Source organism: Lithobates pipiens, unplaced genomic scaffold (assembly GCF_037356315.1).
Source record: "Lithobates pipiens isolate NorthernLeopardFrog02 unplaced genomic scaffold, aLitPip1_a1.2 Scaffold_27, whole genome shotgun sequence".
In the NCBI taxonomy this organism is placed as follows: domain Eukaryota; kingdom Metazoa; phylum Chordata; class Amphibia; order Anura; family Ranidae; genus Lithobates; species Lithobates pipiens.
In genome coordinates this window covers 224,125,830-224,151,103 of record NW_027507788.1, presented here as the reverse complement: position 1 = coordinate 224,151,103, position 25,274 = coordinate 224,125,830, and the positions used below count along the sequence as shown (strand labels likewise).

The 25,274-nt window shown below is 47.3% G+C and overlaps 1 pseudogene; it reads right to left on the bottom strand.

The window, feature by feature from the left end:
• Positions 1 to 3,967: 3,967 nt before the first annotated feature.
• LOC143933333 (uncharacterized) overlaps positions 3,968 to 25,274 on the bottom strand; it is a 34,914-nt pseudogene continuing 13,607 nt past the window's right edge.

Here is a 25,274-nt window from a genome sequence, read left to right as displayed (position 1 = left end):
TAAAAAAAACTGCTATGTAATAATTGGATTTGGCCACTAGATGGAGCTAAGTGTCATATACTTGTTTTCACAGAGCAGAGAGCCAGTGACTGACAGTCAGCAGATCTGTGCTCAGGGAGCTGTGAGAACTGTGTACAATCGGCAGTGTTAAATCGCTATGTTCTCAGTGTTAAACTTGATTCACACCTATTGCATTTTCAGTGCTTTTTGCATTTTGGACTGTAGTGCAAAAAGCATGCAATAGGTGTGAATCAAGCCTTTGAGCCAGCGAGGGACCGCTGATTCATACACCTAGGTAAGTATGATTATTATAAACCTGCTCCCCACCAGCTGCTACAGTTTCACTGCGGCAGAATGGCACGGGCAGGCAAATCAACGTTATGTTATGTCGCTTCCTTAGGTGGTCACGGGCGGAGCTGATGCGAGTGCCCAGCAATCTCGATGACCGGTGGGCTCCTGCGATTGCTCGTGACATGGCGAGAACCAGGATCTCTGAGGGGAGAAGTGACAGATCACCTGTTCATAGAAAGTATGAACAACGATCTGTCATCTCCCCTAGTCAGTCCCCTCCCCCCTTCAGTTAGAACACACATGAGGGAACACAGTTAACCCCTTGATTGGCCCCTAGTGTTAACCCCTTCACTGCCAGCAACATTTACACCGTAATCAATGCATTTTTATAGCACTGATAACTGTATTGATGCCAATAGTCCCAAAAATGTGTCAAAATTGTTCAATGTCTCCGCTATAATGTCACAAGTCACGATAAAAATCATAGATCACCACCATTACTAGTAAAAAAAAAAAAAAATACAATAAATCTATCCCCTATTTTGTAGACGCTATAACCTTTGCACAAACCAATCTACATACACTTATTGCAATTTTTATTACCAAACATGTGTAGAAGAACACGTATCGGTCTAAACTAAGAAAAAAAATAGCTTTATTTTTAAAAAAATTGGGATATTTATTATAGCAAAAAGTACAAAATATTTTTTATATATAGCGTAAAAAATAAAAACTGCAGAGGCGATCAAATACCATCAAAAGAAAGCTATATTTGTGGGGGAAAAGGACATCAATTTTGTTTGGGTACAGCGTCGTACGACCGCTCAATTGTCAGTCAAAGCGGCACAGTGCCTTATCACAAAAAGTGCTCTGGTCAGGAAGGGGGTAAAAGCTTCCGGGGTTAAAAAAACAAAAAACCAAAAAGAAAAAAAACACATACATCTCGTTTAAGTTAATGAAAAACCCTGGGCGGGGTCTTCGGTGGATGTCACATGGGTTGATGTCACATGGTGACCCCGCCCCCTTACGATGTCACAGTCCCGGAGGATGCTGGGACTGTCGCCATGTGACATCAACCCATGTGACATCCACCGAAGACCCCGCCCCTTGTCCCTATATAAGTTGCCGCGTGCCCGGTTCCCTGACATTGTGAGCAGAGGACTCGGCGAGGCAACATCTGAAGAAGAGAAGAACAGAAGAACGGAAGGCGGCGGCGGCGGCGACAGAAGACCGGGCCACCGCCTGTAAAAGAGCTAGAAGAAGGCGCAGTGGCCCGGCAGAAGAACCGAAGACCCCCGAAGTCAGAAGAGGCCAGTGGCGAGGAAGAAAGCCGGGCTCCTCCGCTAGTAAAAGAGCTACAAGAAGATAGCGGAGGAGTCCGGCGAGAAGACCCCCGAAGACGGAAGACCCCCGGAGCTGTGCAATAAACTATTTTATCTTGTGTGTTGTGTTTTATTTTACAGATGAAAGGGTAGGGGTACGTTGTACCCCATACTCATTCACATAGGGTGGGGGGCCGGTATCCGGGGCCCCCTTATTAAAGGGGGCTCCCGGATTCCGATAAGCCCCCCCGCCTGCAGACCCCGACAACCACGCCGATTTTTTTTTGGCGTTGGGGTTCCCCTTTAAGTCCATACCAGGCGGCGGGGCCAGCGACGTCTCCTTCGCGGGTCCCGCCTAACTGGAGACCCGTTCGAAATGAGCCGACTTTTCTCCGGGCGGGAAAAGTCCGCTCATTTCAAAACTACGGCGGACTAGCATACACATGACCGGATTGTCCGCCGAAATGCGAGTCCGGCGGGAAGATTGGAGTGTAAAACTACTTTCTAAGTCCGCCGTACTTTCGGGTCAAAAAAGTATGCCGGAGGCTACACACGGGGGGATTGTTTGGTGGACTTCAGTTTGCTGCACTTTTCCACCCGCTTGTTTGATCGTGTGTACACGGCATAATGCATACAAGAAGGGTTAGATCTTCTGGCTAGTATGGAAAGATTCGATCCTCTGTCAAGTTTGACCCTCTGAAGTTCATTTACTAAAACTGAAGCGTGCAAAATCTGGTGAAGCTGTGCATGGTAGCCAATCGGCTTCCAGGTTTAAGGCCTGGTTCACACCTATGCAGGTTGCAGTTTGCATATTCCGGGTGCATTTTGTGTTTTTTCAATACACGTTTTTAAACCATTGAAGTCTATGGAACCCAAATCCATAAAAAAGTCCCTGGCCCTTTCCATAAAATGCACAGATGTGAACTACATCCATAGGAAGCCATTTTATATGGACTGTAGTGTGCTTCTGCAAAACTGAAAATGCACTAAAAAATGCATAGGTGTGAACCAGGCCCTAGGCTGACCATACATTATACAATTTCCATCTATAGATTTCCTTTAGATTTACCAAAACCATATAATATTAGGTCAAATCTAAACACTTTCAATTTGTATACAATCAGGCAGGCCCTTGTACTACACAGTTGAAGGTAAATATAAAGGAAATTGAATACGAAAATTGTATGGTGTATGGCCAGCTTTACTGTCAAAGCTTTATTGAACAAGCTGATGTTAGAAGCTGATTGGCTCCAATGCGCAGTTGCACCATTTTTGTTTTAGTAAATCAACCCCTGCTGGGGAGACATGCCCCTCAGTGTCCCCTGCTGGGAAGATTTGACCCCCAGTGTCCCCTACTGAGGAGATTTGCCCCTCAGTGTCCCCTACTGAGGAGACTCGCCCTCAGTGTCCCCTACTGAGGAGACTCGCCCCTCAGTGTCCCCTGCTGGGAAGATTTGACCCCCAGTGTCCCCTACTGAGGAGATTTGCCCCTCAGTGTCCCCTGCTGGGGAGATCAGTGTCCCCTTCTGAGGTGATTTGCCCCTCTGTTGGTCCTGGTGATCACTGCCACAAATGTTCTGAGGACAGCTGCCTAAAGAGGGGAACTCTTATCACTTTGGGGAGATTTTCACTCACTTCCTGTTGAATCTCCAAGACAGGAAATGAAGGGAAATTCCCCTTAGAAAGAAAAAGACAGCAAAAAATAACTGGACAGGGGTTTTAACCCTTTCCTGTTATGCAAAACCAAACGTTAGGGTTATTCATACACAAAGAGAACAGAGCCTGGAATTAAATGCACTGAATGAAAAGACCACGTACCTGCGGTATACTTCCATCCACCCAATCCCTGTGTCTCCGAGGGGCCCCTTAGATTCCAGCCTGGGAGGAACATGCAGCATGTCGGAACACCACTTGCTGCCTTGATGTCGGCCGAGGTCGAAGTTCACTTTAAGATGAACAACCCGTGTGTTGGCACGTAAGGATTTCTGTAATCAGAGGGGGAAGCAAATGAGATATTAATTGTCTATTTTCAATCTGTCATTTTTCATCCAATTCCAAATCATCTCTTTCTAGTTTATTTTTATTTTTTTTGCAATAAACAGAAAACGAGAAGCTAGAAAAATAATGGAAAATTAAATTTATGCTTTTTGGGCACAAAAAGATTCTGGGCACAGAATTAGTGGGTAAGTGACGGATTTCAGCAGCTCCTGCAGTTTTCTTGCCCTACCCCATGGGGGGGTATTTATAAATTGTCAGAGCTTTCTGTCCTGTGGACCTGCATGTACATTCCTTTTGTGCAAATGGGGACAAAAATTTATGTTATTGGGCTATTTTATCTCCAGGTCAAATGTCTTTCATCCCTAACAGTAGAGAGAATAAGCAAAAATAACAACACATTATGGCCACTAGATGGAGCTACTTGTTTACTGTGATAGCTCCATCCAGTGGACATAATGCAAGATTTTCCAGAGTCAAACTATTCTTATGAATCAAAACAATCGACCTATAGCCTAATGACATTCAATTTTACCCACATGCGCACAGAACAAATGTGCATGTCATTTCACAGGATGAATAGCTCTGCAATGTTTTAATAAACACATCCCTAAGGCTGGGTTCACACAGGTCTGGCTGCGGTTTGAAGTCCTTTGGTGTCCTACACGTTTGTGTTCCCCAGTTCAGGTGCAAATTTTTCTCTGAATTCACACCTCAATCTGACCCAAAAATGAACAGGACCCTTTTAACGGCCTGGTGCAGCCTGCAGGGCCCCTCCCACAGCTCTGCTCTCTCTCCTTGTACAGGGTGACTGCTCTTGTCCCCACCCCCTCCTGTAGTTTTCTCTAGTAGGCGAAGCCTGCTAGACCCCTCCCACAGCTCTGCTCTCTCTCCTTGTACAGGGCGACTGGCTTTGTTTCCGCCCAGTTGTATGTAGTAGGCGGTGCTAGCTGGGCCCATCCCACAGCCCTGCTCTCTCTCCTTGTACAGGGGGACTTGGCTTTGTCTCCGCCCCCTCCTGTAGTTGTATGTAGTAGGCAGAGTCTGCTGGACCCCTCCCACAGTTCTGCTCTGTCCTTGTGCAGGGTGACTTGTCTTGTTTCCATCCTCTCCTGAAGTTGTCTGTAGAGGCAAAGCCTGCTGGGCCCCTCCCACAGCTCTACTCTCTCCTTATGCAGGGAGACTGGTCTTCTTTCCGCCCCCTTTTGTAGTTGTATGTAGTAGGCGGAGCCTGCTGGGCTCCTTCCACAGCTCTGCTGCTCTCTCTCCTTGTGCAGGGAGACTGGTCTTGTCTCCGCCCCCTTCTGTAGTTGTATGTAGTAGGCAGAGGCTGCTGGGCTCCTCCCACAGCTCTACTCTCTCTCCTTGTGCAGGGAGACTGGTTTTGTCTCCGCCCCCTTCTTGTGCAGGGAGACTGGTCTTGTCTCCGCCCCTTCTGCAGTTGTATGTAGTAGGCTGAGCCTGCTGGGCTCCTCCCACAGCTCTGCTGCTCTCTCTCCTTGTGCAGGGAGACTGGTCTTGTCTCCGCCCCCTTCTGTAGTTGTATGTAGTAGGCAGAGGCTGCTGGGCTCCTCCCACAGCTCTGCTCTCTCTCCTTGTACAGGGGGGCTGGCTTTGTCTCCACCCCCTCCTGTAGTTTTCTGCAGGCCGCCTGTAGTAGGTGGAGCCTGCTGGGTCCCTCCCACAGCTCTACTCTCTCTCCTTGTAGGTGGTGACTTGGTCTTGTCTCCACCCCCTCTTCTAGTTTTTTTTTAGGAAATCTGTAGTTGGTGGAGCCTGCTGTGAATGAGGTTGTACTCTTTGCAGACAGGCAGGACATGTGACCAATCAATAATCACACTGCCCATGACATACCTATATTGTGTGAATACTGCAAAGTCTAGGAGTGTGACTAGCCCCCCCTCACTGCAGACAGGACATTGCAGTTTTCCTGTGCAGAGCTGTCTTCTAAGAGAAAATACTTTAATGGTGGACCTACCAGTGGCAGCTATTACAGGGAGCATGGTGACACTATATCACTATATAGTCCGGTGTGTGTCAAAGTCACTTCAAGGAGAAGACAATCCTTCATAAATCTAATACACCAGAATAAGTATCTTTATTTTCTAAAAAGTGACAGGTAATTTCAGTCGAAATATTCAAAAAAAGCGACAGGTATTTTTAGTTGAGTCCAGTGAGGTATGAAAATGGAAGAAGCGGATCGAGGGTTGCTCTGTGCAAAACCATTACACAGAGTAGGTAGGTATGTGGGCGGAAGTGACGTTTTGACGTCACTGCCCAAAAGCAGCAGCTCTCTCCCTCCTCACAGGGCAGACTGGTAGTAGCGGGAGTCATTGGCTCCTGCTGCTGTCAATCAAATTCTGCGATGAGGGAGCAGGGGGTGGGGCTGTGTCTATAGATGCAGACAGGAGGCTCAGGATTGAGCCCATATGAGTGCCCCCCATAGAAAGCGGCTTCCTATGGGGTTACTTGCCAAAGAGGAGCCAGGAATGCCGGCAGAGGACCCAGAAGAAGAGTATCAGGGGTTGCTCTGTGAAAAATCATTACACAGAGCAGTTAGGTATGACATGTTTATTAGAATAATAATAAATAAAAAAAATAGGATTTTTTGTACTTCACCGTAAAATCCTTTTCTATGTAATTCACCGACCGACACAGCTCCTCTCTTAGCCATTGGGTTGTTACGCCACCTTTAGGAGAGGACTAGGCATAACATGTTATGAAAAACACTGAACTTTTAGTTCTGCCCAAGGGGCAGTCCCTTAGTTAACAACCCCCCAGCCTGCCATGCAGCCCTCAGTACGTTAACAAGCAGTATAATGTAAAGAAAATTAGGAGGGGCGGGTGCTGTGTCAGTCGGTGAATTACAGAGAAAAGGATTTTATGGCGAGTACAAAAAATCCTATTTTCTCTTATATTCACCGACTGATACAGCTCTTCTCTTAGCCATTGGGACGTTCTCAAGCAGTGCCAAAACGAGGGCTGAGAAAACAGCATAGAAACTTCATCCACCATGGCATGTGGGTACTAGTATAACTTTACCCACAAAAACGAGAGCGTGTGGAAAAAAAAAACACCACAAAAACAGAGTGTTCCTCAACAGAGAGGCACTACCCTCAAAACCGCACCAAAACTGCAGTAACAAATGTAACAGTGCATTAATGTTAAGGTACTGCGTTTTTACCCAAAAACCAGGAAAAAGGGAAAAAATTGCATGTGCCATTGCAACTATATGGCCACATGCAAAACTTTGTGGCCAAAACAGGCATCAGCCGATGTACTGACATCTACCTTGTAGAACTTTGTAAAAGTGTGAACAGACGACTAGGTCATCACTTTACACACTTGATCGACGGACGCTTGGTGTCGGAAGGCCCAAGATGTTCCGATTGCCCTTGTAGAGTGGGCCGTGACCAGAAAGGGGGGCACCTGCCCCTTTAAGGCATAGGCTTGTACTACAATCTGTCTGATCCACCTGGAAATGGTGGCTGACGAGACCACCATGCCTTTCTTTGGACCAGCCACCGAAACAAACAGTGAGTCTGACTTCTGTAAGGGAGCCGTGGCAGACAAATGCACCCTCAGAGCCAAAACCATGGCCAGGGAATGGAGGGCCACCTCCTTAGGATGTGTCGGCTCAGGACACAGAGATGGTAACACAATGTCCGCATTTATGTGAAATCGGCAGAAAAGAAGGTTGCGGACGCAACACTACCTTATCCTTGTAGATAACCAGATAGGGCGACTTGCAGGACAAGGCCGCCAGTTCCGAAACCCTCCTGGCCAATGTGATGGCCACTAAAAAGACCTCTTTATGGGAAAGAGTCAACAGAAGGATCCCTCTGATATTTTCAAATGGCGGTTTTTGCAGCACCGATAACACCAGGTTCAGATGCCGCACCCCTTGAACAAAAGTGCTCACTAGAGAGTGAGACACCAGGGGTTGCTGAAAAAAGGCAGCCAAAGCTGAAATTTGTCCCTTAATGGTGCTCAAAGCCAGTTTCTGGTCTACTCCTTGCTGAAGAATCAGCAGGACCCTGGATATAGAAAAGGAGAGCGGATGCCATCCTTTCTCCTCACACATGGAGATGAAGCCTTCCAGGTACGATGATATATCTTCCGGGAAGAAGATTTTCGTGCTCTCAGCATGGTTGGGATCACCAAGTCCGAAAGACCCTGGTTCCTCAACACCTGGCTCCCAATAGCCATGCCGTTAAAACCAGCAATGGTAAAGCAGGATGGAGAATTAGACCTTGAGACAGAAGGTCTTCTCGCAATGGCAGTCGCCAGGGAGCGTCTGTCACCAGGCGCACTAGGTCTGCGTACCAGAGACGCTGGAGCCAATCTGGGGCAATCAGTATTACTGGGATCCATTCGGCCTCCACTCTGCGGAGCAGACGTCGTTACAGCTTCAGAGGAGGAAAGGCATAGATCAGCTGGTACTGATCCCACGGAGCCAACAACGCGTCTGCCCAAGGATCTCTTGTCCTGGACATGAATCTCGGCACCTTCCGATTGAGACAGGAGGCCAGAAGATCCACGTCTGGTGCGCCACACCGCAGGCACAGTATCCTGAACACCTCCCGATGCAATGTCCATTCTCCTGGGTCCAGCATCTGGTGACTTAGATAGTCCGCCTGCCAGTTCTCCACTCCCGGGATGTAAATGACCGACAGGGCCGGTACATGTCGCTCTGCCCACCGAAGTATGTGAGCGACCTCCTGTGCTGTGGCCAAGCTTCTTGTTCCTCCTTGGTGATTGACGTATGCCACAGCAGTGGCGTTGTCTGACTGGATCCTGATCGGGCACCCTCGCAGTCTCATCGACCATGTGGAGAGGCATAGCCTGATCGATCTCAGTTCGAGCAGATTGATTGGCTACTTGGATTCATCCACCGACCAGAGGCCCTGAGTCTACTGAACTCTGATTACTCCACCCCAGCCAGATAGGCTGGCGTCCGTTGTGATCACTGTTCACTTCAGAGGTAGGAACAACTTCCCGGACAGAAGTACCAGGGACCTCTCAGCCACCAGATCAGGGAATCCCTGACTAACCGGCTCACCTAGATCTGTCGATCCAGGGACAACGGAGATTTGTCCCATTTTGTCAAAATCTCTTTCTGCAGGACTGTGGTGTGGACCTGGGCATATGGTACTGCCTCGAAGGAGGCCGCCATGAGCCCCAGTACTCGCATTCAGAAGCGTAGCGGTCCATCAGCAGTTTTACCGTGGCTCTGAGAGTCTGCAGCTTGTCTGAAGGGAGAAACTCTCTCGCTTTCATGGAGTCCAGCAGCAAGCCTAGGTACTCCAAACACTGAGTCGGTACGATCATCGACTTTTTTAGTTTCAACAGCCACCCAAATTCCTGCAGGGTCTGCATGGTGATCGCCACATCCTCCTCTAACTCTGAGGCAGAATATGCTCTCAGGAGATCGTCTAGGTAACCCACGAACGCGATTTTGCGTTGCCGTAGCAACGCCAAAACAGGAGCCAATACTTTGGTAAAGACTCAGGGGGCTGATGCCAAACCAAAAGGGAGAGCCACAAACTGGTAGTGGGCTTCCCCGACTGCAAATAGCAGAAACTTTGGATGCCGAAGGCATATGGGTATGTGCATCCTGGATGTCTAAGGATGCCAGGGAGTCCCCTTGATGGAGTGCAGCGACTACTGAGCGAACTGATTCCATTCTGAACCTCTGCACTTTTACAAACTAATTGAGGGCTTTTAGGTCCAAGAGTGGACATACCCCTTCCTTCTTGGGAACTACAAACAGATTTGAGTAGAACCCCTGGAAATGTTCTGATTCCGGAACAGGTACTATCACCCCCACGATTCAGCAGGTCCCTTACCGCCCCCAAGAGGGCCTCCCGGCGAGCCGAGGATACGGGTATGCTGGAGGGGAAGAATCTGTTTTGCGGCCAAGAGAGGAACTCTATCTTGTAGCTGGGGGAAATCAGACTGCAGACACACTGGTCGGACAGCCGAGAGGCCCACCGGGCTGCAAACTCCCAAAGGCGACCCGGGTGGGGGCAAACCTTCATGAGGTAGCACTTTTGCTCGCAGGCTTGTTAGGCTTGTGGTTCCAGGGACGCTTTTGTCCATCAGTGGTCGTCCTGTCGGGCTGGTGACATTTGGTGGAAGCTCCGGGCGGACGAAAAAGCCGTTTGTGAGCGGAAAATGAGGGGCCTATCCTACGGCGTGGCTCCTTGGCCTTCCTGGCCTGTGGGAGTAGTGTACTCTTACCACCTGTGGCATTTTTAATAATGTCATCCAAAGAGGCTCCAACGAGCCAGTCAACAAGGAAGGGAATATCCGTCAGGGCTTTCTTGGATGCCTGGTCAGCAGACCAGCATTTCAACCAAATCAGGCGCCTCAGCACCACTGCTGACACTGAAGCCCTGTATAACAGGGGAAGAGTATCCAGGGCAGCGTCACAAACGTACTTCAGGCCTTGCACTAGTTGGTCTGTTAGTTCCACGCAGACAGGAGAAGCCTGTTGTTCTCCCAATTCGCAGTGCAACAGTTTTGCCCACTCAGTGTCTGTGACACAAGTGCGGATGCCAGTACTGGTTGCATGGCTGACCCCACAACCGTAAACAAGGAACGAGCCACTGCCTCGGCCTTCCTGTCCCTGGGATCCTTAAATGCAGGAGTCCCCTCTACCGGGATCGTGGTTACTTCGTTTAACCTGGATACTGGGGGGTCCACGACCGGAGGAGCCGACCATTTCTTGAGAAGGCTTTCCTCAAAGGGGTAACGCACCGCCATGTATTTGGGGACTGAAAAGGTCCGTTGCGGGTGACCCCATTCCTTGTAAATGAACTTATCAAAATAAGTCCGATTCAGGAACACCTTAGGTGAACGTGCTGGCTTGTGGGACCCAAAAGGGACCGGTACATCAGAGGGATCTGCTGGCTCCTGAATCTTCAGCTGTGATAAGTGCTCCAACAAGCGCTTTGTCACGCACGGACCCAGACGGGGACTCATCCTCACTATCCGAACGGTCCTGGTCAGCGCCATCTGAAACGACAGAGCAGGGGTCACCGGCCTCAGCAGGGCCCGAGTCTGTGACAGACCTCTCCCCAGAGGAGGGGGGGGCAGGGGCCGCTTCTTAGCACCTTTGCGCCCACACCCCACCTCAATCTTGGCAACAAACTAATTGAGGACCGCCAACAAAGCATCCTAGAGCACTGCACATTCTGCAGGTGAACTGGTTGCAATTGCCTGGATTTCGGGGGAAGAAACACCAGTTTCTGAAGCCATGCTGACCCTACCCTGTCTGCCACCTGATGGGGCTCTTAACTGTGGGACTCGCCACCCTGACTGGTTCTGCGCTGTCCAGCAAGTAGTGCCTGTGTTCCTTGTCAGCTCCCAGGTGCAGAGGAAATCACCCTGTGTCATCCAGAGCTGCTGCTTATGGCGCTGAAACCGATCTACAATGTGCTCAGGCTCAAAGAAAATGCCCGCCGAGCGTCCAGTATAAGGACATAAGGCACAGAGAAAATGGCTGCCGGACTACAGGAAAGCATGTTGCTCCTAGAGACTGATCAAAAAACATGCTTCAGGCTTCAAGAAAATGGCCACCAGGCGTCCAGTATAAAGGATAAAACCACAGGGAAAATGGCCGCCAAGCTACAGGAGAGCATGCTGCTCCTTGCCCTCACCTAAGATGGCCGCTGAACATTGAAAAAACCCCTGAGGGTCAGTGACAGAAAATTGTGGTGAACAGCGGTGCAGGGATCACAGATACAGTCTCTCAGACACCCCCAGGGAGAGAAGAACACGCCTCAAGGCATAGCCAGCCGGTGCAGTCCCCCCCCCGTCCCCCCCCCAGATGAGAGCCCCCCTGGAGAGCCCCTGCACATGACACACACAACGCTCAGCAGCCACATGCAGCATCCCCAACAGGGAGGGGGGGAGGGAATATAGGGACAGGGAGAGAAGAGAGGGAGGTGAGGAACCCCCGAATCGACCTCCCAGGGAATGCCCAGCTGCTCAGCCCCACCGAGGCAGGGAGAGCTGTACTTGTCAGTCCTGCAGAGCTGGGAGACATTCCATCACATCACGGGGTGGCTGTTGGCCCAGCACACTGTGACGCATCAGTAGCCCGGTCATATGTGTGCCCCAGAGCATTAAAGCTCACTGACCACCTCTGGAGCTGAGGTACATCGTGGCCAGATCAGCGCGTAGCTCTGGTCTGCACACGCTCGCTGGCCAGGCTGGGGAGACTACAAGGATAAGGGTATCCAGCCTGTCACCCCAGCCGGCTGTTGATAGCAGATCACAGGATCTGTAGTCTTTAGACTGATGGGCCCGCAGGTTTCCTAGGTCCTTCTCCTTCACTAGGCAAAATAAAAAGGCTGCATGGCAGGCTGGGGGGTTGTTACCTAAGGGACCGCCCCCCCGGGGCGGAACTAAAAGTTCTGTTTTTCATAACATGTTATGCCTAGTCTTCTCCTAAAAGTGGCGTAACAACCCAATGGCTAAGAGAGGAGCTTTGTCAGATGTGAATATAAGAGAAAATAAAGTTTTGCATTCACTTTAACTCTTTCCTGCAAAGACTGCAAGTTCAGGGAAGCAGCCCTGAGAGAGCAGGAGCCAGCAGCATTGAAACTGCAAGTACTGGGGGAAGAATTTTAACAGATAAATTACTAGAGAATGTTTATTTTATCCACTTGCCATCCATATAACAGATCTAAACACGGCAAGGCGGCCCTCCTCCACCAGATGACGTACCCAGTATATGATCTGACACTTCCAGGTATGGGGCACGGATCACCGGCGGAACGCTTTTACTGTCATTACACGTAATAAGAGATAATCGGCCGGTGTTCTGCCTAATAGAGTCCGGCCATCGATATGTGTCCGTTCCGTACTGCGCATGCGCAGTACGGAGCAGACGAAGCTTCGGAAAATCTCCGAAGCTGAACGGCGCCTGCGCCGTGAGTGGAGGAGGTAGCCCCACTATCCAAGCGGACATAGGGTTTAGAATTTTAGAGGGCCCCTCGCGGGCGAGCTTCGCTCGCCACGCTTCGGGCTCGGCCTCGCTGCGCTCGGCTCTTTTTTATTCTAACTCTATGTCCACTTGGATGGTGGGGATAGAACCTGGACTCACGGCGCAGGCGCCGTTCGTCCTCGGCAATTTTCGGAATCTGTGCTCCTGTGTACTGCGCATGCGCAGTACGCAGAGGACAGCATCTGATGGAGGACCCTAATTGACAAGACACCGGCACCAGCTACTCAATGTCCGCAGGCACCCGCGGATCGTTGAGCAGAGAGACAGAACTGTGATCTCCCTATGTAAACAAGGCAAATCTCCATTTTGCCAGGGGGGGAGGGATGGATTTTGTGTCCCTGCAAAGCAGAGAATACTTCCATCTCTTCCCCTAGTAAAAGTACCTCCCACAGTACACAAAAACACTGGCTAGGCACACATTTAACTCTTTGATCGCCCTTGATGTTAACCTCTTTTTAGCGCTTATCACTGTATTAGTCCCCAAAAAGTGTCAGAATGTTCACTGCAATATCGCAGTCCCACCATAAGTCGCTGATCACCACCATTACTAGTAAAAGAAATAAAAATGTCCCATAGTTTATAGGCACTATAACTATATATTTTGCGCAAACCATATCAATATAATCCCTAGATTGTAAGCTCTAACAAGCAGGACCCTCTGATTCTTCCTGCATTGAAATGTAATATAATTGTAATTTCTGCTGGAATGTTGTAAAGTGCTGCACAAACTGTCGAATAATATTAATAATAATATATGCTTATTTGGATTTTCATTTTCCAAAAATATGTTGGGATAGATTGATGAAGAAATAAGATTTTTTTTTAACATTTTTTTATTGGATATGTTTTATAGCAGAAAGTAAAAAATATATATTTCAAAATTGTTGGCTTTTTTTTGTTTAAAGCGCAAAAAAAAAAAAAAAACGCAGAGGTGATCAACTACCACCAAAAGAAAGCTCTATTTGTGGGGAAAAAAATAACAGATTTTATTTGGGTACAGCGTCTATTAACCACTTGGCCAGGCCATTTTTCAGCTTTCAGCACTTTGAAAGACAATTGTGCGGTCGTGCTACACTGTACCCAAATTAATTTTATATCATTTTCTTCTCACAATACAGCTTTCTTTTGGTGGTATTTAATCACCGCTGGGTTTTTTATTTTTTACAAAAAAAAGACCAACAATTTAGGGGGAAAAAAAGTATTTTTTTTAACTTTTTTTCTGTCAGTAAATTTTGTAACTAAGTAATTTTTTCGCCTTCACTGATGGGCGCTGATGAGGCGGCACTGATGGACACTGATAGGCTGAACTGGTGGGCATTGATGAGATGGTACTTATGGGCACTGATGAGGAGGCACTAATATGCCGCACTTATGAGCACTGATATGTGGCACTGAGCACTGATAGGCGACACTGATGGGCACTAATAGGTGGCACTGGTGGGCACTGATAGGTAGCAGTGGGGGGCACTGATAGGCGGTACTGGTGGGCACGGATAGGCGGCATAGATAGGCGGTACTGATGGCCACTGATGGGTGGAACTGATGGGTGACACTGATAGGCATTGATGGACAGTAGTGATGGGCATCACTGATAGGCGGCACTGATTGCCAGCACTGACTGACATGGCTAATGGGCACTGATTTGTGGCACTTGTGGGCAGTGTGACCACTGATTGCTGCCACTGGTGGGCACTGATCACTGGCACTGGTGGGCACTGTATGCTGATGGGCACTGTATTTTTACACTTTATTTCTATATTGTAATCAGGGCACTGATGATCAGTGCCCTGATTACTTCTCTAGCTGTCTCCCTGTGAGGAGATGCCATTGATCGGCTCTCTTCTCAACAGTGTGAGGTGAGGAGAGCCGATTACGGGTATCTCTGTGTTTACATGTGACCGGCTATGATTGGACACAGCTGATCACATGGTTAAAGAGCCGCAGACGTGCCTCTTTACACAGACCGGGGTCGTGCACACCCCCACGGGCGCACAAGAGCAGCCGTTCTGGGAGGTCATCATATGATGGTGGCCCAGAACAAGAGCTGCACCACCCTATCATCATTTGACAGTGCGTGGGAGGCAAGGAGTTAAAGTAACACACTGCTGTATTACAAAAAATGGCCTGGTCATGAAGGGGGTAAAATCCTCTGTAGGGCGAGTGGTAAAAAAAAAACACAAAAAAAAAAAAAAACCCTAAGGGCTTAAATGAAATGTTTACTCTGTCCCATATCTAACATTTTGGCTGCTAAGAAAACACGTGATGGAGGAGAATGTGGAGCAAAGCTGGAAAATGAGGAGCATACAGAACCCCAAAGGAGGAGAAAACACTCGCTATCAGCACAATGCACATATAGCCGGGAGATATCATTTCGGATAGATGTCAGCGGCCTCTATACACACGCTGTCCGAGTCCGGTGAATTTACCAGATTAAAGGCCACATAAAATGACGATGACCTTAAAATTGAACTTCCAAGCAAACAACTACTAAATACATACTTGAAGAATATTATATATATTATATCTGCCAATTGTATTTCTGTTCATCCAGTCCAGTGATTTACACAGCCCTGTTAGACAGCACAGTCAACCTGGTGACCAGACTGCAGTTCAGCAATACAGCTTAGGACACCTTCCCGCCTCCAGCCAGAGAGAAGACAGTTAAATCAGACCTTCACTAAAAAAACAGGCTCCATTCACACTTCTATGACTCCAAAGCTGACAACTTTGGATTGCAATGTTGGTGCAACTTTGGATGGGTGCGGCTTCCATACAACTTTGGCTTTGACCAGTGATAATAGACCACTGTTAAAAATACATGAAAGATACAAATGGGTGATTTTATAAATTGTATTTATTTTTCTTAAAGCAGAATTCCACCCAAGAATGGAACTTCCGCTTTTTGGAATCCCCCCCCCTTCCGGTGTCATATTAGGCACCTTTCAGGGGGAGGAGCGTTCCCCCCCGCTGACATCTGGGAGACACACAGGTCCCAGAAAACAGCAGGGACCAGTGGAATTGCTCAGCGCAACTCACGCATGCGCAGTAGGGAACCAGGGTGTGAAGCCGCAAGGCTTCACTTCCTGATTCCCTTACTAAAGATGGCGGTGCCTCCACCCGAGAGCCAAGAGACAGATCAGCTTCGGGTGCTGACACTGCGGGCATCCTGGACAGGTGAGTGTCCATAGTTTAAAAGTCAGCAGCTGCAGTGTTTGTAGCTGCTGACTTTAAAAAAGAAAAAAAAAATTGACAGAACTCCGCTTTAACCACTTCAGATCCGCGCTATTGCCAAATGACGGCATTAGCGCGGACCTACATTTTCAGGACTACGTCTATTGACGTCGTCCTGGTTACGAGCGGCCTGCGCGCCCCCTGAGGGGCGCGCGCGGCGCGCTCTGTGATCGGCGAGTCCGTGAGACTCGCCTGATCACCGATCCGTGTAAGGGGTCGATCCCGACCCCTTATCACGTGATCAGCTGTCAGCCAATGACAGCTGATCATGTGATAGAACGGAGCCGGTAATCGGCTATTATTCCTCCTCGCGCTGACAGCGCGAGGAGAGAAAAAAAAAGCCGATCACCGGCGGCCGTGATCGGGACATCAGTCCCGATCACGGCCATCAATACAAGGGACCACCTGCCACCTGCCTGTGCCCACCTGCCTCCCGCAGTGCCATCCTGAAGTAAAATAAAAGAAAAAGTAAGTGCCCCCCGTCAGTGCCCCCTGTCAGTGCCCATAGTGCCCACAGTGCCACCCACAGTGCCACCCACAGTGCCACCCACAGTGCCACCCACAGTGCCACCCAATCTGCCTCAAAGGTGCTGCACCCCAGTGCCGCCCATCAGTGCCCAGCAGTGCCGCCCATCAGTGCCCAGCAGTGCCGCCCATCAGTGCCCAGCAGTGCCACCTATCAGAGCCACCTATCAGTGCCACCTATCAGTGCCCATCAGTCCCATCTATCTGTGGTACCTATCAGTGCCCATCCGTGCCACCCATCCGTGCCACTTATCCGTGCCACCCATCCGTGCCATCTTATCTGTGCCCATCTTTGCCCATCAGTGCCGCCTTATCTGTGCCCATCGGTGCCGCCTTATCTGTGCCTATTAGTGCCGCCTTAACTATGCCTATCAGTGCCCACCAGTGCAGCCCATCAGTGCCCACCAATGCAGCCCATCAGTGCCCACCAATGCAGCCCATCAGTGCCCACCAATGCAGCCTATCAGTGCCGCCTAATCAGCGCACTTCAATGAAGGAGAAAAATGACCCGTTTGCAAAATTTTATAACAAACTATTAAAACATGATTTTTTTTTTTTTTTTTTTGCATCTTTTTTTGTTTGTTTAGCAAAAAATAAAACTCCGAGCTGTAACTAAATACCACCAAAAGAAAGCTCTATTTGTGGGAAAAAAATGATAAAAATTTCATTTGGGTACAGTGTTGTATGGCCGCGCAATTGTCACTCAAAGTGCATCAGCGCTGAAAGCTGAAAATTGGTCTGGGACTGAGGGGGGTTTAAGTGCCCAGTAAGCAAGTGGTTAAATCAGATTTTTTTATTACCTTTTTTTTATTTGTTATTTTTTTTTAAATCAAATTTATTTTAATAAAATGCTTTTGGACTAAAAATCTATCTAAAGATAGTTATCTATTTAAGATACATTAATAGATTGTAAGCTCTAAGGAGCAGGGCCCACTGATTCCTACTGCATTAAAGTGTAATGTATTTGCACTTTTTGTCTACCCTCGAGCTGTACAGCTCTGCGTAAACTGTTGGTGCTATATAAATCCTGTATAATAATAATGATTAATAATTTTGTTTAATCAGCATGAAATGGAGCTTAGTTTTGTAGCATGAGGCTGTATATTCTGCAATATTTACCTTTTTGGTAAACTAATTCAATGAATCCAAGCTCTGCAAGTTGAGATGACATGCACTGCCAATGTTATTGTTTTAATTAATGTTATCGTTTAATTAAATAAAAGAATTTGAGTAGTTCTCCAACTATGTGCGAATAACCTATTAACCTAAAATCGGTTCTGATATCGCCGTTTTACTAACTTGACAGCATATTATTCTAAATTGGAAACCTTTATTTTGTTTGCAAATATTAAATATTCTAACTACCATCAAGAATAAGTCCATACATTTAAAGAGCACCTGTCATTTCAGATCCATCATGGCAGCACCTGTTAGGGGGTGTCCAATCACCTGCTGCTGCCACATCCTTCACCTTATTGTGTCACTGCTGCATCAGCAGCCGTCCCATTAAAGTGAATGGGACTGTCGGTGAGTCAGTGGGTCAGAGGAGGAGCCAACAGTGGGTCAGAGGAGGAGCCAACAGTGGGTCAGAGGAGGAGCCAAGAGCAGGGCAGAGGAGGAGCGAACAGTGTCAGAGGAGGAGCCAAGAGCAGGGCAGAGGAAGGGCCAACAGTGTGACATAGGAGGAGCCAAGGGCAGAGGAGGAGCCAACAGTGTCAGAGGAGGAGCCAAGAGCAGGGCAGAGGAGGAGCCAACAGTGTGACATAGGAGGAGCCAAGAGCAGGGCAGAGGAGGAGCCAACAGTGTGTCAGAGGAGGAGCCAACAGCAGGTCAGAGGAGGAGCCAACAGCAGGTCAGAGGAGGAGCCAACAGTGGGACAGAGAAGGAGCTGCTGTGGGACAGAGATGACATTTAGTTGCTCTTTAAACATTATCATTTAAATCGCGTTAATTTATATCAAATCCACTTTGAAAGAAATAAAAATTGGGCGTTTACCCCACACTACCTACAATAATATACCTTCTACAGTGCCTTGCGAAAGTATTCAGCCCCCTTGAACTTTTCAACCTTTTGACACATTTCAGGCTTCAAACATAAAGATATAAAATTTTTATTTTTTGTGAAGAATCACCAACAAGTGGGACACAATTGTGAAGTGGAACGAAATCTATTGGATTTTTGAAACTTTTTTAACTAATAAAAAAATGAAAAGTGGGGCGTGCAAAATGATTCGGCCCCTTTGCGTTAATACTTTGTAGAGCCACCTGCGATTACAGCTGCAAGTCTCTTGGGGTGTCTCTATCAGTTTTGCACATCGAGAGACTGAAATTCTTGCCCATTCTTCCTTGCAAAACAGCTGGAGCTCAGTGAGGTTGGATGGAGAGCGTTTGTGAACAGCAGTTTTCAGCTCTTTCCACAGATTCTCGATTGGATTCAGGTCTGGACTTTGACTTGGCCATTCTAACACCTGGATACCTTTATTTGTGAACCATTCCTTTGTAGATTTTGTTGTATGTTTGGGATCATTGTCTTGTTGGAAGATAAATCTCCGTCCCAGTTTCAGGTCTTTTGCAGACTCCAACAGGTTTTCATCCCTGTATTTGGCTGCATCCATCTTCCCCTCAATTTTAACCATCTTCCCTGTCCCTGCTGAAGAAAAGCAGGCCCAAACCATGATGCTGCCACCACCATGTGTGACAGTGGGGATGGTGTGTTGAGGGTGATGAGCTGTGTTGCTTTTACGCCAAACATATCGTTTTGCATTGTGGGCAAAAAGTTGGATTTTGGTTTCATGTGACCAGAGCACCTTCTTCCACATGTTTGGTGTGTCTCCCAGGTGGCTTGTGGCAAACTTTAGACGAGACTTTTTATGGATATTTGAGAAATGGCTTTCTTCTTGCCACTCTTCCATAAAGGGCAGATTTGTGCAGTGTACGACTGATTGTTGTCCTATGGACAGACTCTCCCACCTCAGCTGTAGTTCTCTGCAGTTCATCCAGAGTGATCATGGGCCTCTTGGCTGCATCTCTGATCAGTCTTCTCCTTGTCTGAGCTGAAAGTTTAGAGGGACGGCCAGGTCTTGGTAGATTTGCAGTGGTCTGATACTCCTTCCATTTCAAAATGATCGCTTGCACAGTGCTCCTTGGGATGTTTAAAGCTTGGGAAATCTTTTTGTATCCAAATCCGGCTTTAAACTTCTCCACAACAGTATGACGGACCTGCCTGGTGTGTTCCTTGGTCTTCATGATGCTCTCTGCGCTTTCAACAGAACCCTGAGTCTATCACAAAGCAGGTGCATTTATACAGAGACTTGATTACACACAGGTGGATTCTATTTATCACCATCAGTCATTTAGGACAACTTTGGATCATTCAGAGATCCTCGCTGAACTTCTGGAGTGAGTTTGCTGCACTGAAAGTAAAGGGGCCGAATCATTTTGCACGCACCACTTTTCAGTTTTTTACTTGCTAAAAAAGTTTAAAAAATCCAATAGATTTCGTTCCACTTCACAATTGTGTCCCACTTGTTGGTGATTCTTCACAAAAAATAAAAATTTTACATATTTATGTTTGAAGCCTGAAATGTGGCAAAAGGTTGAAAAGTTCAAGGGGGCCGAATACTTTCGCAAGGCACTGTATATAATAATGGGGGCTGCAAACAATAATGTGTTCCAACATCTCCCAAAAAATAAATATATGTAAAAATCTGTTGCTCCTCCCTATATTCCGTATGACAAAATATTCCCACAAATAAAGTGCATTCACTGCAAACAAAACATTTTTCATCAATTGATTTCAGTACCAAAATAAATCAATATTCAAATATAGTGATTAAAAGTCTCTTCTATGTGTGCAATTAATCAACACTGGTGACAATTATGATGATTAATTGCACAAATAGAAGAGACTTTTAATTGCTATAGTTGAATATTGATTTATTTTGGTACTGGAATCAATTGATGAAAAATGTTTTGTTTGCAGTGAATGCACTTTATTTGTGGGAATATTTTGACATACGGAATATATTTCAATAATGACATCACATATAGGGAGGAGCAACTGATTTTTTACAAATAGACAACTATTGCATTGTACGACTTTCATGCAACTTTTGAAGGTAACATTAAAGTCTACAGCCCTCAAGTTGCATGAAAGTCAGACCAAAGTAGTTTGGCTTGGCTTGCATACACACGATCACACAAAAGTTCTCTGAACTTTCGACCGTCAAGAAAGCGGTGACGTACAACACTACGATGAGCCGAGAAAATTAAATTCAATGCTTCCGAGCATGTGTCTAATTGTTTCCGAGCATGCGTCAAATTATTTCCGTGCATTCTTAGGAATTTTGCGCATCGGAATTGGAACAGACGATCGGAATTTCCGATCAAAACTTTTTCCAACCGAAAAATTGAGAGCCTGCTCTCAATCTTTTGCTGGCTGGAATTCCGCCAGCAAAAGTCATTTTCCGACCAAAAGCTCTCATCTGACTTTTGCTGGCAGAATTTCCAATCGTGTGTACGCAGCATAAGCCGTACATATACTATGTTACACGCACATAAACTTTAGGCTGCTTTTACACTGTGACGGGCAATAGTGGTAATACGCCGCTAGTTTTAGCGGTGTTTTACCGTCATTTTAGCGCCGCTGCCAAAGCACTTTGCAGGTGCTTCGGCAGTGGAGCTCATTCATTTCAATGGGCAGAATCGGTGGAGGAGGGGTGTATACACCGCTCCAAAGATGCTGCTTGCAGGACTTTTTTTAATGTTCTGCCAGCGCATCGCCTCGGTGTGAAAGCACTCGGGCTCTCACACTGAGACTGCAGGGGAGGTGTTTCTCAGTTGCTATTGTTAGCCCAAAAGCACCTGAAAAACACTTCAGTGTGAAAGGGGTATAAATGGCATCCCGGTCTTAGTCCGGAGGGTTCAATACTGAGTTGGCCCACCCTTTGCAGCTATAACAGCTTCACCTCTTCTGGGAAGGCCGTCCACAAGGTTTAGGAGATGTGTCTATGGGAATGTTTGACCATTCTTCCAGAAGAGCATTTGTGAGGTCAGGCACTGAAGCTGGATGAGAAGGCCTGGCTCGCAGTCTCTGCTGTAATTCATTCCTAAGGTGTTCTATTGGGTTGATGTCAAGACTCTGTGCAGGCCAGTCAAGTTCCTCCACTCCAAACTCACTCACCCCTGTCTTTATGGACCTTGCTTTGTACACTGGTGGGCAGTCATGTTGGAACAGGAAGGGGCCGTCCCCAAACTGTTCACACAAAGTTGGGAGCATGAAAATTGTCCAAAATGTCTTGGTATGCTGACGCCTTAAGAGTTCCCTTCACTGGAACTAAGAGGGCCAAGCCCAACCCCTGAAAAACAACCCCCACATCATAATCCCCCCTCCACCAAATGATCGGGACCAGTGCATAAAGCAAGGTTCATAGAGACATGGATGAGCAAGTTTGGGATGGAGGAACTTGACTGGCCTGCACAGAGTCCTGACCTCAACCCCATAGAACATCTTTGGGATGAATTAGAGCGCAGACTGTGAGCCAGGCCTTCTTGTCCAACATCAGTGCATGACCTCACAAATGCTCACAAATGCTCTTCTGGAAGAATAGTCAAACATTCCCATAGACACCCTCCTAAACCTTGTGGATGGCCTTCCCAGAAGAGTTGAAGCTGTTATAGCTACAAAGGGCCAACTCAATATTGAACAATACGGACTAAGACTGGGATGCCATTAAAGTTCATGTGTGTCTAAAGGCAGGTGTCCCGATACTTTTACATGTACGTCCAATATTCGTTGCCGCCGTGCCATCGGGAGCGCGCCGCCGGCGGCGCGCTCCCGCGCTGGTCGGGACCCCCGTGAGTCCGGTCGCGGGACCCGCGGACTCGATCGCCGCGGGCATCCCCGCGATCGTCTCACGGAGCGGCCGAATGGAGGAAATGCTGTATAAACAACATTTTCCCATTCTGCCTAGCAACTAGTGACTTTGATCTCTGCTCCATGTGATTGGAGCAGAGATCAGTGTACACTAAATGAAAGCCCAACCCCCCCACAGTTAGTAACACACCCCTAGGAACACTTAACCCCTACACTGCCACCCACTGGTTAACCCTTTCACTGCCAGTGTCATTTACACAGGAATCACTGCATTTATATAGCAGTGATTACTGTATAAATGACAATGGTCCCAAAAATGTTTCAAAAATGTCCGATGGGTCCCCGACAATGTCGCAGTCACAATAAAAATCGCTGATCGCCGCCATTACTAGTAAAAAAAAAAATAATAAAAAATTATTAATAAAAATGCTATAAAACTATCCCTATTTTGTAAACGCTATAACTTTTGCGCAAACCAATCAATAATCGCTTATTGCGATTTTTTTTACCAAAAATATGTAGAAGAATACGTATCGGCCTAAATTGAGGGGAAAAAATGTTTTTTTATATATTTTTGGGGGATATTTATTATAACAAAAAGTAAAAAATAATGCGTTTTTTTCAAAATTGTCGCTCTATTTTTGTTTATAGCGCAAAAAATAAAAACCGCAGAGGTGATCAAATACCACCAAAAGAAAGCTCTATTTGTGGGAAAAAAAGGACGTCAATTTTGTTTGGGAGCCATGTCGCACGACCGCGCAATTGTCAGTTAAAGCGACGCAGTGCCGAATCGCAAAAAGTGGTCTGGTCTTTGACCAGCAAATTGGTCCGGTCTGAAAGTGGTTAAAGAAGTATAATTTTATTTTTAGTTTTTTACGTTGCTGATGGGACATGTAGCACATGCAGTACTTTGTCCTATCTTCTTAGGTGCCTTATAATGCTAGCTGCCATGTCAGACAGAGCACCCACACTCCCCCCTCACCCTTTCCTTGGTTCATGGCTGCCCAATAACAGCTGGCAGGGAGACGGCTGGCACCTGTTTCTGGCTCCCGGTACCTGACTGAAGCAAATACCTGCAAAAGGAATGCGGAAGGACTTGTGGAGGGGGGTTATGTCAGACAAGTGCTGGGAGCCAGAGACTGCTGCCCATTTATAATCTGTCTGGGGTTTCAATGTAAAATCCAGCTGCAAACTTTTTTTTAAGGGGTCCCCAGCAGGTTTTCAAACTGCAATACTTGCCTCCTATTCCCTGTAGTAATTCCTTTCTGACACTAGGTGTCCTCAGTCTCTCAGGTTGAATGATGCCAATAGAGGCTGAGTCACCTATCTTCCTTCTGTTCCATCATTGCCATTCCAGTCATTGACATTCAGCACCTATGGATGTGCAGATGAGTGTTTGCCATAGTCCCTTCCACTTACCCCACGTCACTGCAGGAGGCAAAGACATCCAATGTTTCTAACAGCATGGAATGCCAAAGACACGGCACCAGAAAAACTAGGATTGTCAGGTGTGGAGGAATGAAAACGAGAGCACGTGACATCTTATTTTGGTGCATTACATGTCAACGAAATTATTACGTGGCAGTGCATACAGTTTATCTGGGGCATGGTAGCAGACATCCCAACCTGCAAAAACTCAATTCAGGGAGGTGCCTGCCAGTGCCAGTTAAATACAGCCTTACCAGTGCCAGTTAAATACAGCCTTACCAGTGACAATTAAATGCAGCCTTATCAGTGACAATTAAATGCAGCCTTATCAGTGACAATTAAATGCAGCCTTATCAGTGACAATTAAATGCAGCCTTACCAGTGCAAATTAAATGCAGCCTTATCAGTGACTATTAAATGCAGCCTTACCAGTGACAATTAAATGCAGCCTTATCAGTGACAATTAAATACAGCCTTACCAGTGCAAATTAAATGCAGCCTTATCAGTGACTATTAAATGCAGCCTTACCAGTGCAAATTAAATGAAGCCTTATCAGTGACTATTAAATGCAGCCTTACCAGTGCAAATTAAATGCAGCCTTATCAGTGACTATTAAATGCAGCCTTATCAGTGCAAATTAACCACTTCAGGACCGCCGTATTGCCAATGTACGTCAACACAATGGCACAGGCAGGCATAATCACGTAAATGTACGTGAATGCCTTCTAGCGGGTGGGGGGTCCGATCGGACCCCCTCCCGCTAGATACGGCGGTCCCTTTCGGTGCCGGAGCGATCGGCGATGAGGGGATGGCCGTTGGTTTCCGCCCATCCCCTCTCGATCGCTCCTGGCCAGTGACGAACTTCCTCCCCTGTGAAAATGTAAACACAGGAGGAGGAAGTGATGTCACACTCCTCGTGGCGGTCTTTTTGAACCGGACAGCGAGGAGTGAAGACGCAAGTAAGTGCACCAACAGTCCACTGACACATAGGTACACACAGGCACACATTTCACCCCAGTCACCCCCCGATCGGCCCCCCGCCCCCCCCCAGTCACAGTGTCACTAATGCAGTGTTCATTTATTTATTGATCACTACATTTAGTGTCAGTTGTGACTGTAAAAAGTGTCAGGGCAGCTAGTGTTAGGCCCCTTTAGGTCCAGGGTAGCCCCCTACCCCCCCCTAATAAAGGTTTAACCCCTTGATTGCCCTCCCAGTTAACCCTTTCACCCTCTTTTACCAGTGTCACTAAGCGATCGTTTTTCTGATCGCTGCAATAGTGTCACTGGTCCCGCTAGGAAGCTAGTTTTTTTTTAGGTTCAACGCCAGGTTTTTATACCGTTAGGTACCCCGATATATAACCTAATAAAGGTTTTAACCCTTTGATTGCCCCTAGAGTTAACCCTTTCACCAGCGATCGCTGCATAAGTGTCACTGGTGACGCTGGTTAGCCAGTTAGTTATTTAGTTATTTAGGTTCCCCGTCAGCTTTTTATAAAGCTTCAGGTACCCCCATATAAATACCCAATAAAGGTTTTAACCCCTGATTGCCCTTAGTTAACCCTTTCACCAGTGATCACCGTATAAGTGTTAC